The following is a 16,723-nucleotide window of genomic DNA, read 5'->3' as shown; positions in this document are numbered from 1 at the left end:
AAAGTATTTGGCCCTATACACTATGTGTAAGGAACACAATTATGCAATGAATAAAAGTTCATCTCGGATCCACTTTAAAAGGAAATAAATATGGCAGCCACCATTGCACTGCTGCATCTGCAAGAAATGCTAGAGCTCTAGCAATAATTCAATAATTGGGATAGCTTACAACAATTGTTCCTGAGGCATGCCCACAGCAATTAATTCCTGGAGCTCATCATCCCAGGAAATCAAGTTCCTGGAAATGTAAACTGTAGAAATTGAAGGCTTGAAGATAAACAAAATTGCTTCCCACGCTCTTTTAGAATTGACTTCTACTTTTTTGTCTAGGGGATCTTTGAGAGCTCGTGTCTTCAAAGAAGAGGACAGCATCCTTTGAGTATTGTGACAAGGCTGCTTCTAACTTAGGAATCTTGTTCCATCGTTCAATTTCCGAATCTTCAAAAGCAAACCTCCTTTTAATGGACTTTGGAATAGCAAACCTTCTTTCCGGTTCTTTCCACTGTTCATCAATAATCTGATTAAGAGCCTTGTGAACAGGGAAAGTTCTGGAAATTGGTGTCTAGCCCCCTGTAAATTTCGACCTGCAGAAGTTTTTCTGGAATCTGTTCACTGTCATAAGATAGCTCTCAAAAAAGTTCTGCAGTCTCTTCTGCACTAAACAAAAGCCTTGTCACTTTAAATCGTCATTATCACCCCTAGAGGAGATTGAGAGAACCACGTCCTCCTCATTGATAGTCAGGTTATTTACTTGACTCCTTTCTCTACTGAAAGAAGACGTTTAAATAGCCCACCCCAAGCTGGCTCCGCCTCTGGCTTCCCCTGCCGCCATGTTCTTTTCCGGAAAAATTTCCATCTGCGTTTCCAGGTAGCGCGGTGGCACAGAGAATCCGGATTTAAGGTGGCCGCATGAGGCTTACCGCTCACTGACCTGCCCTGAGGGAGGTCTGACAGCCTGGAGCCAGTGGAGAAGAGCAGCGATGTCCGCGTTTGCTAGAGGAGGAACCCGCCTGGTGACATATGACGCACGTTGTGGCTACGCATACATGCAGCTGCATGCGCAGTAATCACTTCCGGACGCTTTCATCTCCCGCAGGAAGCAGCATGGCTCGGGACGGTCCGGAAAGCCACAACTCATCCTAGCCATCAGGACACCCGGTAAGCTAATTTGCACTTCTAGCTGTGTCCTATCACTTGCAACACCATGCCAGAGACTCCCAACCAAGTCCGCTGCGCAGACATTCACCGAGGGAAGGCAGCCCTTAACGACTCCTGCACAAGGAGCTCTAATCCCTTCTACAGCATAGATTGTATCCTAGAAAATAGGAAACAGTAAAACTAAAGTGTGTCAGGGAGTGCTCACATATGTAATGTGGACAACTGTGTATGCAAATTTTGTAATGGTCTGTGTTTCTTCTGATTGAGGAGCCGGTGTACTCTAAACCTTTCTGCCGTCCTGGAGGACGCCTGGAGAAATACAGTTTTTTCCACCTCCACCGTCGCCTTCTGCATCATCCTCGCTGTTGCTCCCCCATTGTCCTGCTCTCAGTCTCCAGTGTTCTCCCCAGAATTTTTTACCAACCGGGTGGGGCGTGATGAGAGAATGCAGGGCAGGTGCTTCTGTGCTCAACTCTGTTTACAGCATAGGTGGAGGTGAGCTGATAACAGCCGGGTGCTCACCAAAACTAGCCGGGTGGAGCACCTGGCTAAACGAGCCTGGGGAGAACACTGGTCTCCCTCACTAAGAAAAAGCAAGCTCCCAAGACTACTTCCTGGTCGCGGGAAGCTTGCAGACAGACTGCACATGCACTGGATGGTGATGCCATGGCTGGAGTGTATACGCAGAGCACCCCCTGGTGGCTGGAGCGCACAAAACAGACATGTAGAGCGCTCCCGGGATCATCAAAGGACACTCATTTCCTGCCAGCGCGCAGACTGTACAACCCTATGCAACCAGAAAGGAGCCTGGAGGCCACTTTTTAATAATGGAGGGGGAGAGAAAGGCAAGGGGGATGCAGAGACAGGGATGATGAGAAATTCAAGTGCCACCATCATTGTGCCATAAGGGTATCCATTACCCAGCCAGCCCACATGCATCTCCCACCTGGCCTGAGTCACTCCAGCGGCCTCTAAGTTCCCCCACTGACTGGACAATGGACAATTACCCTGAAGGCCTGCCTGCCTGAGGCACAGCTGAGCATGAGCCACACCAAAATGGACCTGATCTCTTGCAACGACAGAAGGAAAAACATATAGAACTGCACCCTGTATGTACTTAACCTGCCTTCTCATCTGTGACTGAGCACAGCAGAACATGTTGTAAATTGATCTCTCCCGTGTCACCTGACTGACGGAAGGAGAACAGATTTCTGCACCCTGACCCTGCATGTATAAAGAGAACCCTAGGCGGCATTTTCAAATCTTAATAGGACTCAGAAGCATGTCCTGCGCACGATGTCCCACCAGCAAAATACCGCCAAGTACTTCCTGGGTCGCGGCACTTCCGATTGGAGGAAGCTAGCGCAGGCAGGGAGCGGCGGGGGACCCCTGTTGATGGACTGACAAGCCGCAGGTAAATAGCAGGCTAGTGACAAGCAGATTGTCGCTAGCTTGGGGAACAGCAGAGCCCAGGCGGGCTGGCGGCCGCAGCACAGTGACACAGAGGCACGTCATTATGCACAGGACAGGACTCTGTGTCCAATTAAGATTTGAAAATGCCGCCTCGGGTTCTCTAAAGATTTTAGCCTGTCTAAAGCCCTCACCTGTGACAAAGCACGGCACACATTGTAATTTGATCTCTCCCCTGTGTCAGCTGACTGCCACCTCAGATAAGCTAATTTTGAAAGCGCACCAACTGACTGAGCACAAGTTGTAATGTTTTCTCTCCGCACGTCACCTGTGACCTGACTGCCACCATGGCAGACAAGCTCATTTTTAAAGAGAACCAGTTGCACTGCATATAGCTGAGGATTTCCAGCCACAGACCATACAAGCTCAGGCAGCAGAGATGCAGGCAGCTGTACCTGAGCCTGTACTAGCAGAGTCAAGCAGGGGAAATATGCAGGATGCTGACGGGATGCTTTTTATAAGGGTAATTGTAATGAGAATAATTGTGTAATACTGTATACCATGGCACCGCTGTATTTTATTTTTTACGGTTATCATACCATGAATTTTCATACCGTTGCAACCCTAGTGACATAGCAACCGAGGTAACCTCTTCCCCACAATGCATTGTTCGCCCCTATAACCGATACTCAGGCTAGGGGTGAAACTGCATACAGGCTTGCAGAGTCTGAGCTAACAGTTCTGAGTCAGGAAAGTTTAACGTTTACATGCAGCTTAAAGAGAAACTCCGACCAAGAATTGAACTTTATTCCAATCAGTAGCTGATACCTCCTTTTACATCTTTTCCTTTTCACACACAGACCACCAGGGGGCGCTGTATGACTGATATTGTGGTGAACCCCCCCCCCCCCCCCAAGGAGCTCTGAGTACCGAGGTACTTCTGGCAGTTTCCTGTCTGTGAACCCTGTTGCATTGTGGGAAATAGCTGTTTATAGCTGTTTCCAACTGCCAAAACAGCAAGCAGCAGCTACATCATCTGCCAACAGTAAAAATGTTGCCATGTGATAAATGTCAGAATATAAATCAGGGATTTAAAATATTTTACAATGGGCAAACACTGACTAAATCATTTATACATAATTATTGTAAAAATGAAGCACTTTTTTAATTACATTATTTTCATTGGAGTTCCTCTTTAAAGTCAATGGGAAGTAAAAAAAAACAAAAACAGATACTTACCTAAGGAGAGAGAAGGCTCTGGGTCCTATAGAGCCTTTTTATTATCCTCACTAGCCATGCTCTCACAAGTAAATCCAAGTGCCGAAGCACTTGGCTTTGTGATTTAAATGAGCATTAATTACCATAGGTGTGGAGCAGGGACAAGGGACATAAGGGGTTACTTACCCATAAGGCTGCGTCCTTCCTGCGCTCCAAATAGGATGCACACGAGTCCTATTGATCGCGTTACAAGCCTCGCTGCGGGCACTTTCTCCTCCCGGCTTGAAGGAGGAAGTGCGTGTGAGGCTTGCAACGCAACCAATAGGACGTGTGTGCATCCTACTTGGAGCGCAGGGAGGAAGCAGCCTTATGGGTAAATAACCCCTTATGTCCCTGCTCCACACCCGCGGAGGTTTCATAAACTGTGGAGTCTGAGTATTTGTGCATCAACTCCACAGCACTGGTAAGTATTAGAATAAGGAGTCGAAGTCGAGGAGCCAAAGCAATTTTGGGTACCTGGTGTCGGAGGTTTCATAAACTGAGGAGTAGGAGTCGGATGATTTTTGTACCAGCTCCACAGCTCTGTTGAGAAGTATCTTTTTTTTCTGTTTCCCATTAGCTTCAAGTGCTCTAAGGATGGCACACTTGCCGACTACGCTTATCTCTGGGTAAAGCTGCCTCAGTAGATTAACCATGCCTGGAGGCCCCATTCCTGTCCCTGGTGGTCAGTGAGTGCCCAGCCTGGAGGCCACATGCCTGTCCCTGGTGGTCAGTGAGTGTCTTGGCTGGAGGCCCTATTCCTGTCTCTGGTGGTCAGTGAGCACCCTGGCTAGAGGCCCCATGCCTGTCCCTGGTGGTCAGTGAGTGCCCAGCCTGGAGGCCCCATGCCTGTCCCTGGTGGTCAGTGAGTGCCCAGCCTGGAGGCCCCATGCCTGTCCCTGGTGGTCAGTGAGTGCCCAGCCTGCAGGCCCCATGCCTGTCCCTGGTGGTCAGTGAGTTCCCAGTATTGCTACATGCCTGTCCCTGGTGGTCAGCGAGTGCCCTGGCTGGAGGCCCCTTGCCTGTCCCTGGTGGTCAGTAAGTGCCCTGGCTGGAGGCCCCATGATGGTCCCTGGTGGTCAGTGAGTGCCCTGGCAGGAGGACAAACAAACACAAACACAGAACATTTATATCGCGCTTTTCTCCTGGCGGACTCAAAGCGCCAGATCTGCAGCCACTAGGGCACACTCTATAGGCAGTAGCAGTGTTAGGGAGACTGGCCCAAGGTCTTCTACTGAATAGGTGCAGATTTACTGAACAGGCACAACTAAGATTCGAACCCTGGTCTCCTGTGTCAGAGGCAGAGCCCTTAACCATTACACTATCCAGCCACCTTGCCTGTCCCTGGTGGTCAGCGAGTGCCCTGGCTGGAGGCTCCATGCCTGTCCCTGGTGGTCAGTGAGTGCCCTGGCTGGAGGCCCCATGCCTGTCCCTGGTGGTCAGTGAGTTCCCAGTATTGCTACATGCCTGTCCCTGGTGGTCAGCGAGTGCCCTGGCTGGAGGCCCCTTGCCTGTCCCTGGTGGTCAGTGAGTGCCCAGGCTGGAGGTCCCATGCCTGTCCCTGGTGGTCAGTGAGTGCCCTGGCGGTAAGCGAGTGCCCTGGCTGGAGGCCCCATGCCTGTCCCTGGTGGTCAGCGAGTGCCCTGGCTGGAGGCCCCTTGTCTGTCCCTGGTAGTCAGTAAGTGCCCTGATCGGAGGCCCCTTGTCTGTCCCTGGTGGTCAGTAAGTGCCCTGATCGGAGGCCCCTTATCTGTCCCTGGTGGTCAGTAAGTGCCCTGATCGGAGGCCCCTTGTCTGTCCCTGATGGTCAGTAAGTGCCCTGGTTGGAGGCCCCTTGTCTGTCCCTGGTGGTCAGTAAGTGCCCTGGCTGGAGGCCCCATGATGGTCCCTAATCAGTGAGCTCCCTGATTGGAGGCCCCTTGCCTGTCCCTGGTGGTCAGTAAGTGCCCTGGCTGGAGGCCCCATGATGGTCCCTGGTGGTCAGTGAGTGCCCTGGCAGGAGGACAAACAAACACAAACACAGAACATTTATATCGCGCTTTTCTCCTGGCGGACTCAAAGCGCCAGATCTGCAGCCACTAGGGCACACTCTATAGGCAGTAGCAGTGTTAGGGAGACTGGCCCAAGGTCTTCTACTGAATAGGTGCAGATTTACTGAACAGGCACAACTAAGATTCGAACCCTGGTCTCCTGTGTCAGAGGCAGAGCCCTTAACCATTACACTATCCAGCCACCTTGCCTGTCCCTGGTGGTCAGCGAGTGCCCTGGCTGGAGGCCCCATGCCTGTCCCTGGTGGTCAGCGAGGGCCCTGGCTGGAGGCCCCATGCCTGTCCCTGGTGGTCAGTGAGTTCCCAGTATTGCTACATGCCTGTCCCTGGTGGTCAGCGAGTGCCCTGGCTGGAGGCCCCTTGCCTGTCCCTGGTGGTCAGTGAGTGCCCAGTATTGCTACATGCCTGTCCCTGGTGGTCAGCAAGTGCCCTGGCTGGAGGCCCCTTGCCTGTCCCTGGTGGTCAGTGAGTGCCCAGTATTGCTACATGCCTGTCCCTGGTGGTCAGTGAGTGGCCTGGCTGGAGGCCCCTTGCCTGTCCCTGGTGGTCAGTAAGTGCCCAGTAATGCTCCATGCCTGTCCCTGGTGGTCAGTGAGCCCCCTGTAAGGCCGCGGAGGGTCAGGGCGGTCAGCACAGTGACAATGACAGCTGCAGGAGGCCACAATGTGGGTGGTCAGCTGTCACACGCAGATCATGGCGGAAGCGCAGCGCCCCACCCCCGGTACAAGCAATACATGCAGGGAGAAGATGCACACAGCGCTCCCCATCATTACCGTGTCCGTGCCGGGAAACGTGCCTCCAGCGCGGCGCACCTCTCACCCGGAACCACTGCCCACTTCCGCCTGCCGCTGTCACCAAGGCAACTTACATCCTGGCCACGCCCTTTTCCCGTTATGCTGCAACCCTCCAAACTTTATTGACAACAGCGGCGATGCGGACAGCGCTGTGAGGATTGCGGTGGAGGAAGGAGCGCTGTATGTAATGTATGTCTGTGATCTTCCGCTTATATACCTATACTATCAGTATGGCTATTACCGCTGCGGGGTGTGCTGAGCCCTCAGGCTGCCCTGTGTCCCTCCTGTGTGTGACTATTATATATAGATTTCTATATGGGTCATGTGCTCCTGGGGGCTGCTGCTTATTATGGGATGCTGATTGCAGTCATGTTACCATCAAATCCAGTCTCTGACTGCACCCCACCCCTTACATCCACTATAGTTATATATTCCTTTATTATTATGTATTTATATAGCACTGACATCTTCTGCAGCACTTTACACAGTACATGGTCATGTCACTAACTGTCCTCAGAGGATCTCACAATCTAATCCTACCATAGTCATAGTCTAATTATTTTTTTTTTTATAAAGCGCCAACATATTCCGTGGCGCTGTACAGTGTAAGAAAACAAACAAGGGATACATAATAATATAGACAATGATATACATCAAATATGAACACTGATACACAATACAGCACTGCTGATTACAATTTGATTTAACATGATGACTAAAATGTATAAATGATTATTGTTTATTTATATAGCCCTGACATCTTCTGCAGCACTTTACACAGTACATGGTCATGTCACGGACTGTCCTCAGAGGAGCTCACAATCTAATCCTACCACAGTCATAGTCTAATGTCCTAACATATTATTATTATTATTATTATGTATTTTTATATATATATATATATATATATATATATATATATATATATATATATATATATATATATATATATATATAGCACTGACATCTTCTGAAGCACATTATAGAGTATATAGTCATGTCACTGACTGTCCTCAGAGGAGCTCACAATCCAATCCCTACCATAGTCTTAGGGTACATACAGACATACGATAACGATCGTTCGTTCTGAACGACGAACGATGTTAAAGGAGGTATCGGCCGATGATCGTTTGAAGAAAGGCTACTTGAACATCGTTCGTGTACGAACGATCTTGGAACGAGCGTTGCGTGCGCAACATGATTTATAAACTGATTTCAAACACAAGTGTCAAAAAGAACTGTTTGAGCATGTGCAAAGCTTTGAGAACGAACGATCAACGACCGATCGTTGTACAGACATTACTTTTTGAACGATGGTCGTTGGAAAAGATTTGGCAGAATGGATCGTTCTTTACCAACGACATATCTCGTTGGTCGGTCGTTTTAACGATCGTTCGTGCACTTTTTACGAACGATCGTCGGGCAATGCCGTCGGTAACGATCGTTTTAAACGACTATAGTCGCATGTCTGTACGCACCCTGAGTCTAATTCCCTATCATATTATTATTGTTTCTATTATTATGTATTTATATAGCAGTGACATCTCCTGCAGCATATTACAGAGTACATAGTCATCTCACTGACTGTCCTCAGAGGTGCTCACAATCTAATCCCTACCATAGTCATAGTCTGATGTCCTACCATATTATTATGTATTTACATAGCTCCCAACTGTCCCTCTTTTGGAGGGACAGTCCCTCTCTTCCTCATTTGTCCCTCTTTCAGGACTCATGTACAGAACTATGTAAATACATGTATTTTTCACAAAAAGTGTTTAATTGACCCTAAACTTTACTCCCGTCCTATAAATTGATATATTTCTTATTTTTAAATGTTAATATGAAGAAAAATGAACCAGGATACAAAAAGAACCAGTGTGGTTTGAATTACAAATACAACATATTTTTTTTATGAAATCTTTATAGTATGCGTGACTAGGAGTGTGTAAGGGGTGTGGTTAGAGGTGTGGCTTAAGTGTCCTTCCTTCTGATCTCAAAATGTTGGGAGGTATGTATTTATATAGCACTGACATCTCCTGCAGCACTTTGCAGATCACATAGTTATGTCACTGACTGTCCTCAGAGGAGCTCACAATCTAATCCTACCATAGTCTAATGTCCTACCATATTATTATTATGTATTTATATAGCACTGACTTCTTCTGCAGCACTTTACAGAGTACATAGTCATGTTACTGACTGTCCTCAGGGGAGCTCACACTCTAATCCTACCATAGTCATAGTCTAATGTCCTACCATATTATTAGTATGTATTTATATAGCACTGACATCTTCTGCAGCACTTTACATAGTACATAGTAATGTCACTGATTGTCCTCAGAGGAACTCACACTCTAACCCTGCTATAGTCATAGTCTAATGTCCTACAATATTATTATTATGTATTTACAGTGTAATGCGAAAGTTTGGGCAACCTTGTTAATCGTCACGATTTTCCTGTATAAAAATAGTTGGTTGTTATGATAAAAAATGTCAGTTAAAGGACAACTGTAGTGAGACATATCATTTATTTCATTTTAAACAATACCAGTTGCCTAGCAGTCCTGCTGGTCTATTTAGCTGCAGTAGTGTCCAAATCACACCAGAAACAAGCATGCAGCTAATCTGGTCAGATTTGACAAAAAAATGCCAAACCCCTTATCTGCTGCATGCTTGTTCAGGGTCTATGGCTAAAAGTATTAGAGACAAAGGATAAGAAGGATAGCCGGGCAACTGGTATTGCTTAAAAGGAAATAAACATGGCAGCCTCCATATACCTCTAACTACAGTTGTCCTTTAAATATAGCATATAGGAGACACACACAGTGATATTTGAGAAGTGAAATTAAGTTTATTGGATTTACAGAAAGTGAGCAATATTTGTTTAAACAAAATTAGGCAGGTGCATACATTTGGGCACCACAAAAAAGAAATGAAATTTATATTTAGTAGATCCTCCTTTTGCAGAAATTACAGCCTCTAAACGCTTCCTGTAGGTTCCAATGAGAGTCTGGATTCTGGTTGAAGGTATTTTGGACCATTCCTCTTTACAAAACATCTCTAGTTCATTCAGGTTTGATGGCTTCCGAGCATGGACAGCTCTCTTTAACTCACACCACAGATTTTCAATTATATTCAGGTCTGGGGACTGAGATGGCCATTCCAGAATGTTATACTTGTTTATCTGAATGAATGCCTTGGTGGATTTTGAGCAGTGTTTAGGGTCGTTGTCTTGTTGAAAGATCCAGGCCCGGCGCAGCTTCAGCTTTGTCACTGATTCCTGGACATTGGTCTCCAGAATCTGCTGATACTGAGTGGAATCCATGCGTCCCTCAACTTTGACAAGATTCCCACTCCCTGCACTGGCCACACAGCCCCAAATTAGGAAAATTTAATACTCACCTTCGGTAATTTTCCTTTCCTGGTGCCTATTCATGGCAGCATACTAATTGGGTAAGCCCCGCCCCCTTACCCCATAGGACAGATTAACTATATAGCTGTCTTAGCGTGTGTCCCTCTTTAATCTTATAGTATATATCGTCCTCCCGAAGGAAAAAGTGGGAGGGAAATGCCCTATGCTGCCATGAATAGGCACCAGGAAAGGACAATTACCAAAGGTGAGTATTAAATTTTCCTAATTTCCAGGTGCCATCATGGCAGCATACTAATTGGGAAATAACTCGCCACAATTTGCAAGGGAGGGAAACACACTTTACTTATTCATTAGTAGCAGATACAATAACAGACTTTGCAAAAGTAGCAGAAGACAGTACTGTTGGGTCAACTCGGTAATGGTCTATAAACGTGTGTTTTGATGACCAATTTGCAGTTCTACATATTGTAGCCGCCGAGACCCCCGCAAAGGAAGCCCATGAAGAGGCGATACCTCTAGTAGAATGGGCAGTAGTGCATTCGGGCACAACATAGCCACTCGCTTTATAAGCCCTTTGAATAGTCTTTTCAATCCAGGTAGCAATTGTTCTTGCTGAGGCTGCCTGTCCTTTTTTTGCTCCAGAAGGAAGTACAAACAAATGATCTGTTTTCCTAAAGGATTTTGTAGCTTCCAGGTAAGTTTTTATCACTGCGACTAGGTCTAGAGGATTAGGATGTTGTGACTGCTGATTCCTTGGAATAGAAGGTAAAGTCCACTCCGGACTGATGTGGAATGTAGTGACCACTTTCGGCAGAAAATGCGCCATAGGACGCAACACGACTCTGTCTTCAAACAAAGTCAGAAAAGGCTCCTTACATCCAAGAGCATGAATTTCAGACACCCTTGCTGCTGACGTAATTGCCACCAGGAACACAGTTTTATGCGTAATATTCCACACAGTACAAGACGAGGAGTTTGCAAAGGTATCTGTAGATAGAAAATCTAATACAATGGTCAAATCCCACTTTGGGAACAACGTCTTTTTAGGAGGACGCAACTTCAGAGTTGCTTTCAGGAACTGCTGGACTAAAGGATATTGCGACCACCTGACTCCTGTGGACACTGATAAGGCAGATATCTGTGACTTCAGAGTATTATAACCTAAGCCTAATTCTAAACCGGCTTGCAAAAAACCTAGAATATTCACTACTGAAAGAGTAGATGGATTAAATTGTGTGGCAATTGCGAAATCTTCAAACTTTTTCCAGACTCTAGAATAGGCTGAGTTAGTTGACACTTTTCTTGACTTTAACCTTCCTGGCGGTAAGCCCGAGCTGAGCTCGGGCTATGCCGCCGGAAGGCACCGCTCAGGCCCCGCTGGGCCGATTTGCATAATTTTTTTTTTGCTGCACGCAGCTAGCACTTTGCTAGCTGCGTGCAGTGCCCGATCGCCGCCGATCCGCCGCTATCCGTCGCGCCGCAGCCGCCCCCCCCCCCCCCCAGACCCCGTGCGCTGCCTGGCCAATCAGTGCCAGGCAGCTCTATGGGGTGGATCGGAATCCCCTTTGACGTCACGACGTCGATGACGTCGTTGACGTCATCCCGCCCCGTCGCCATGGCGACGGGGGAAGCCCTCCAGGAGATCCCGTTCTTTGAACGGGATCTCCTGATCGCCGATCGCCGGAGGCGATCGGAGGGGCTAGGGTGGATGCCGCTGAGCAGCGGCTATCATGTAGCGAGACTTTGTCTCGCTACATGAAAAAACAAAAAAAATAATTTTTTAAAAAGATTTGCCGCCCCCTGGCGATTTTTTTTGCAAACCGCCAGGAGGGTTAATAATGTATTGATCACGGATTCCGAACAACCTAATTGTACTAATCTCGACCTCTCAGCAGCCAAACTTTCAAATGAAGCTTCTCTGGATGTGGATGGTAGATTTGTCTCTGGCATAAGAGATCCTGAGACAGTGGCAGTGACCACGGAAATCCTACAGTCATCTGGAGTAAGAGAGGGAACCAAACCCTTTTGGGCCAATAAGGAATCAGGGCAATCACTGTCGCTTTTTCCTTCCCTAGCTTGCAAAGAAATTTGTGGATGAGAGGTACTGGAGGAAAGGCATATAGAAGGCCCTGCGGCCACGGCTGTATCAGAGCATCTACTGCCTCCGTTCCCATGCATGGGTATCTGGAATAAAACCTGCTGGTTTTGTTGTTCTCCTGTGAGGCAAACAGATCCAGAATTGGCTTCCCATACCGTTTCGTGATCAGATTGAACGCCTGTGGATTCAAAGACCACTCGTTGTTGTTCATCGGATGTCTGGAGAGAAAATCTGCTGTTAGATTTCGATCTCCTGGAATATACGTTGCCTTTAAATCTTGAAGATTGACTTCTACCCATCTCATTATCATATTCAGTTCCTCCATCAGAAGAGAACTGTGTGTCCCTCCCTGGCGTCTGATGTACGACACTGCCGTCTGATTGTCTGATTGTATCCACACTGATTTTTTCTGGAGATGTGGAGCAAAAGCTTGAAGGGCTAAACCAATAGCTCGAAGTTCTAATAGGTTTGATGAGTCCCGAGACTGGTAATTGGACCATCTGCCCTGAGCTGATAGATTGTTGAAATGGGCTCCCCAACCTGATTTGCTGGCATCCGTTGTCACTATCAACCAAGTTGGTTCCAAGAGAGAGTGTCAGTTCAGAAGATTCTTTGAGGACATCCACCATTGTAGATCGTTCTTGACTTTCTCGGGAATCAATATTAACTGAGTATATGACTTTTTGTTCCATTGCTGGAGGAAGTTTAGCTGAAATTGACGACTGTGCCAGTGACTCCACTTCACCATGGGAATTGATGATGTCATCAAGCCTAACAATCTTAAACAAGTCCTGGCCGAGACGTAAGCCTGATCTGAAACAAAAGTTTTTATCTTGTGTACTTTCTCCTGAGTCAGGGATACTGTATTCAGTATTGTGTTGAATTGTGCTCCTAAGTAGACCATGGATCTGACCGGAACTAAAAGACTCTTGTCCCAGTTGATTATCCATCCCATGTCTTGAAGAAGCTTTAGGGCTTGATCTCTGTGACGAAGTAGAACAACTTCTGACTGTGCCAGTATCAATATATCATCCAGATAATGATACATTTTTATATTGGCCTTTCTCAGGATTACAATATTTTCTTGAAGCACCTTTGTGAAGGTACGGGGAGATGTGGAAAGACCAAAAGGTAGGGCTGTGAATTGGAAATGGATGTCCGCGAAATGAAACATGAGAAATTTTCGAAATTGTCTGTGTATTGGGATATGGAGATAAGCGTCCTTGAGGTCTATGGAAATCATAAAGTCGTTTGGTTGGATGGATGATATTATGGAATGTAAGGACTCCATTTTGAATTTTTCTAGTAGAATATGATGATTCAATCTTTTCAAATCTATGACTGGTCTCCAGTCCCCTGTCTTCTTTCTTACCAGAAAAATGGGAGAATAGACTCCCTGATATTGCTGTTTCGAAGGAACTGCTTCCACGGCCTTCTGTTCCACTAAAGTTTTCACATACTGGAAAAGAAATATTCTTTTTTGTTCTGACTTTGGGATCTTTGTTGGAATGAAGATTCTGTGAGGTAACTGCGTCTTGAACTTCCACGAGTGACCCTTGGTTATAGTCTTCAAAGTCCATCTGTCTTGAACGTTGTCCACCCATATCGGATGAAATAGAGCTAACCTCGCCCCCACCGGACCGACATGAGTGGACAACGCCTCAAAAGGACCTTTGTTGTGGCTGAGAGGCAGTGGAAGCTGCCTTGACTGATTTCGCCAACGTAGACTGTGAGCTCTTCCAATTTTTTCGGTACTGGCGTCCTGGCCGATAGGCTCTAGCATCCCTGAAATTGTTTGATTGCTGCGTCCTCTGAGTGAAGTTTTGTTTTCTGACCTTTCGATCTTGAGGCAACATACCTGACTTTCCTCCTGTTTTTTTGCGAATAGCTGCATCCATCTTCTCCCCGAATAATAGTCTGCCATCATAAGGTATTTTCACCCAATTCTGTTTGGAAGAAATATCTGCTGACCAGTGCTTCAGCCAGAGGGATCTTCTTGCGGTAACAGAAGTAAGAATTGACCTAGACGCTAGTCTTATCGTATCAATGGCAGCTTCACTCATAAAGTCCGCCGTAATTCGTAAATCATCTAGGGCCGAAATAATTTGATCAGGATCCACTTTAGCTTTTATAGCGTCTTCAATATTAGCAGTCCAGTTCTTAACAGCTCTTGCAATGGATGTTAGTGCTATAGCAGGCTTTGCTGAACCACCGGCAAGAAGATATAGCTTCTTTAAATCTGAGTCAATTCTTCTATCAAGGAGATCTTTAAATGCCACAGGATCATCCATGGGTAAGGTAACATGTTTTATTAAATCCGGCAGTGAGGAGTCCACAAGAGGAGCGTTGTTTAACCTCCTTAGCGGTAACCCCGAGTCAGGCTCAGGCCGGAACACCACAGCTCAGAGCGGTAATCCCGAGCCTGACTCCTGGTAGCCACCAAGAGGTAAATGCAGAGCAGAGCCAGATCATCCACTAGGCAACCTATGCAGGTGCTTGGGTCCTAGTGGGTGTCAAGGGGTCCACCTGCCTTTTTCTCTGACCTCTCTCCACTTTAGCTTAACAAAAGGACAACAAGGGGTCTCCAAATCTGCTACCTTGCCCATTGCCCCATTACATCTTAATCCATCTCTGATGCAGAGCCTCTGTGCAGCAGACATTTGCAACTCACCTTCCTCGGAATCTAGATGCTGGCAGACATTCTTCTTCCGGTTTGTGGAGGCTCTTGATGGCGACCTCACTATAGAGGTAGAGCGTCACCTGGCGGAGGGAGTGAGAATTGCAGTGCCGGATTTCAGGGTCTAAAAACTTGTGAATAAATTGCATGGCTTTTAGACCCTAAAATCCAGACATAATCATACCACTAAGGAGGTTAAAGATTTCGTGCCTTCCTCCGGAAGAGGATACATTTTTGATAACTTGTTATTGAGACTTTGTTTTTTCTCTGTCTTTTCCCATTCTTCAAACATTAAACTCTTAATTTCAGGCATCATGGGAAAAGATGGGCCTACTTTTTGCAAATGTGGATAATATTTGCCCACTGTAACGGCTGTATCTTCAGACTCCTCCCATGAGATTGCTTCTTTGACCGATGCTATATAAGCTGAGATCATGGAAAAATCAAAGTTTCCAGTTGGATCTATAGCCTCTTCATCCAGAGCTTCTGCTTGGTTAGCTGAAGAATCGGTTTCTTTTGTAGGAATGAAAGTAGCAAACTCTTCTCTGACTACTTTGCGAATTAGTTCCAATGCTTCTGAAGATTCCTGTTCTTTGCGCCCTGCCGCATTTAACCACTTGATGACCCACCCTTTACCCCCCCTTAAGGACCAGCGTGGTTATTAGTGATCTGTGCTGGGTGGGCTCTACAGCCCCCAGCACAGATCAGGGTGCAGGCAGAGAGATCAGATTGCCCCCCTTTTTTCCCCCCCTATGGGGATGATGTGCAGGGGGGGTCTGATCTCTTCTGCCTGCGTGTGGCTGGCGGGGGGGACACCTCAAAGCCCCCCTCCGCGGCGAAATTCCCCCCTCCCTCTCCTACCTGTCCCCTCCCCGGTGATCCGGGCTGCACAGGACGCTATCCGTCCTGTGCAGCCAGTGACAGGACGTCCCCTGTCACATGGCGGCGATCCCCGGCCGCTGATTGGCCGGGGATCGCCGATCTGCCTTACGGCGCTGCTGCGCAGCAGCGCCGTACAAATGTAAACAAAGCGGATTATTTCCGCTTGTGTTTACATTTAGCCTGCGAGCCGCCATCGGCGGCCCGCAGGCTATTCACGGAGCCCCCCGCCGTGATTTGACAGGAAGCAGCCACTCGCGCGAGCGGCTGCTTCCTGATTAATCAGCCTGCAGCTGGCAACGCAGAACTGCGTCGCTGGTCCTGCAGCTGCCACTTTGCCGACGCACGGTATAAGCGTGCGGTCGGCAAGTGGTTAAGAAACAAGTGTTGCATAACTTTTTCCCCGGCAAGGCAGGTAGATCGCATGCCCAGCAGGTTGGATCTTTATATCGTGGAGGTGACCTGCTTCTAGAACGAGAACGATAGTAATATTGCCGACTCCTGTAGTAATGATCTCTTGACGGTGATCTGCTCCTATCTTTATAAACCGTTTCCTTTTTGCGATCTGATGTTTCTTCCTTTTTCTTGGATTTGTGCTTCTTAGACTTTTCCTTAGAACGGGCTCTGTCAGGGCTAGAAACAGAAAAAACCCGTAAATATAGGCCAAAATGGACCCTCCTTTTTTTTTTTTTTTTTTTTTACCTCTGGGTTCTTGCCTGTTCATTTTGAGGTACCTCCATTATAATGAAGAGAGAACTGAAATGGAGAGAAAAAACAAATATGCCTTTGTTATGCTCCTCTGTAAAAGAGAGATGCCCCTCCTATACTACTGTATAAGTATTTCAACCTAACTGACTCAGGTAAACAGTTCTGTTAAACCACCATTACTGCGCAAACTTTAGTAAAAAAACATACCTAGAAAACTGGACTATTAGGAATAGAGGACAGCCTCTCCCTGGATACGTCCGAGTGGAAACGCCAGCCACCCGAACTGAGGCTTCCTTCTCCTTAAATAGTGCGGCAGCGCCT

General features: G+C 47.1%; 2 protein-coding genes across 3 annotated transcripts in view; one reads left to right on the top strand and one right to left on the bottom strand.

Annotated features, from left to right (window-relative positions):
* The window catches only part of PFDN6 (prefoldin subunit 6), a 29,682-nt gene extending 22,930 nt beyond the window's left edge, over positions 1-6,752 (bottom strand). The window contains exon 1 of the mRNA XM_068250185.1: positions 6,647-6,752. The gene's annotated coding sequence lies outside the window, so the exon portion shown is untranslated. The remainder of the gene's footprint in view (positions 1-6,646) is intronic.
* The window catches only part of B3GALT4 (beta-1,3-galactosyltransferase 4), a 14,535-nt gene continuing 4,490 nt past the window's right edge, over positions 6,679-16,723 (top strand). The window contains exon 1 of one of the 2 annotated variants that reach the window (XM_068250184.1): positions 6,679-6,847. The gene's annotated coding sequence lies outside the window, so the exon portion shown is untranslated. Of the gene's footprint in view, positions 6,857-16,723 lie in introns of both variants that reach the window. The other variant, XM_068250183.1, reaches the window with a different exon arrangement.

The sequence above is a fragment of the Hyperolius riggenbachi genome, chromosome 8 (genome assembly GCF_040937935.1).
Source record: "Hyperolius riggenbachi isolate aHypRig1 chromosome 8, aHypRig1.pri, whole genome shotgun sequence".
Classification (NCBI taxonomy): domain Eukaryota; kingdom Metazoa; phylum Chordata; class Amphibia; order Anura; family Hyperoliidae; genus Hyperolius; species Hyperolius riggenbachi.
The sequence above is the reverse complement of the archived record's forward strand: the minus strand, read 5'-3'. Positions and strand labels throughout refer to the sequence as shown.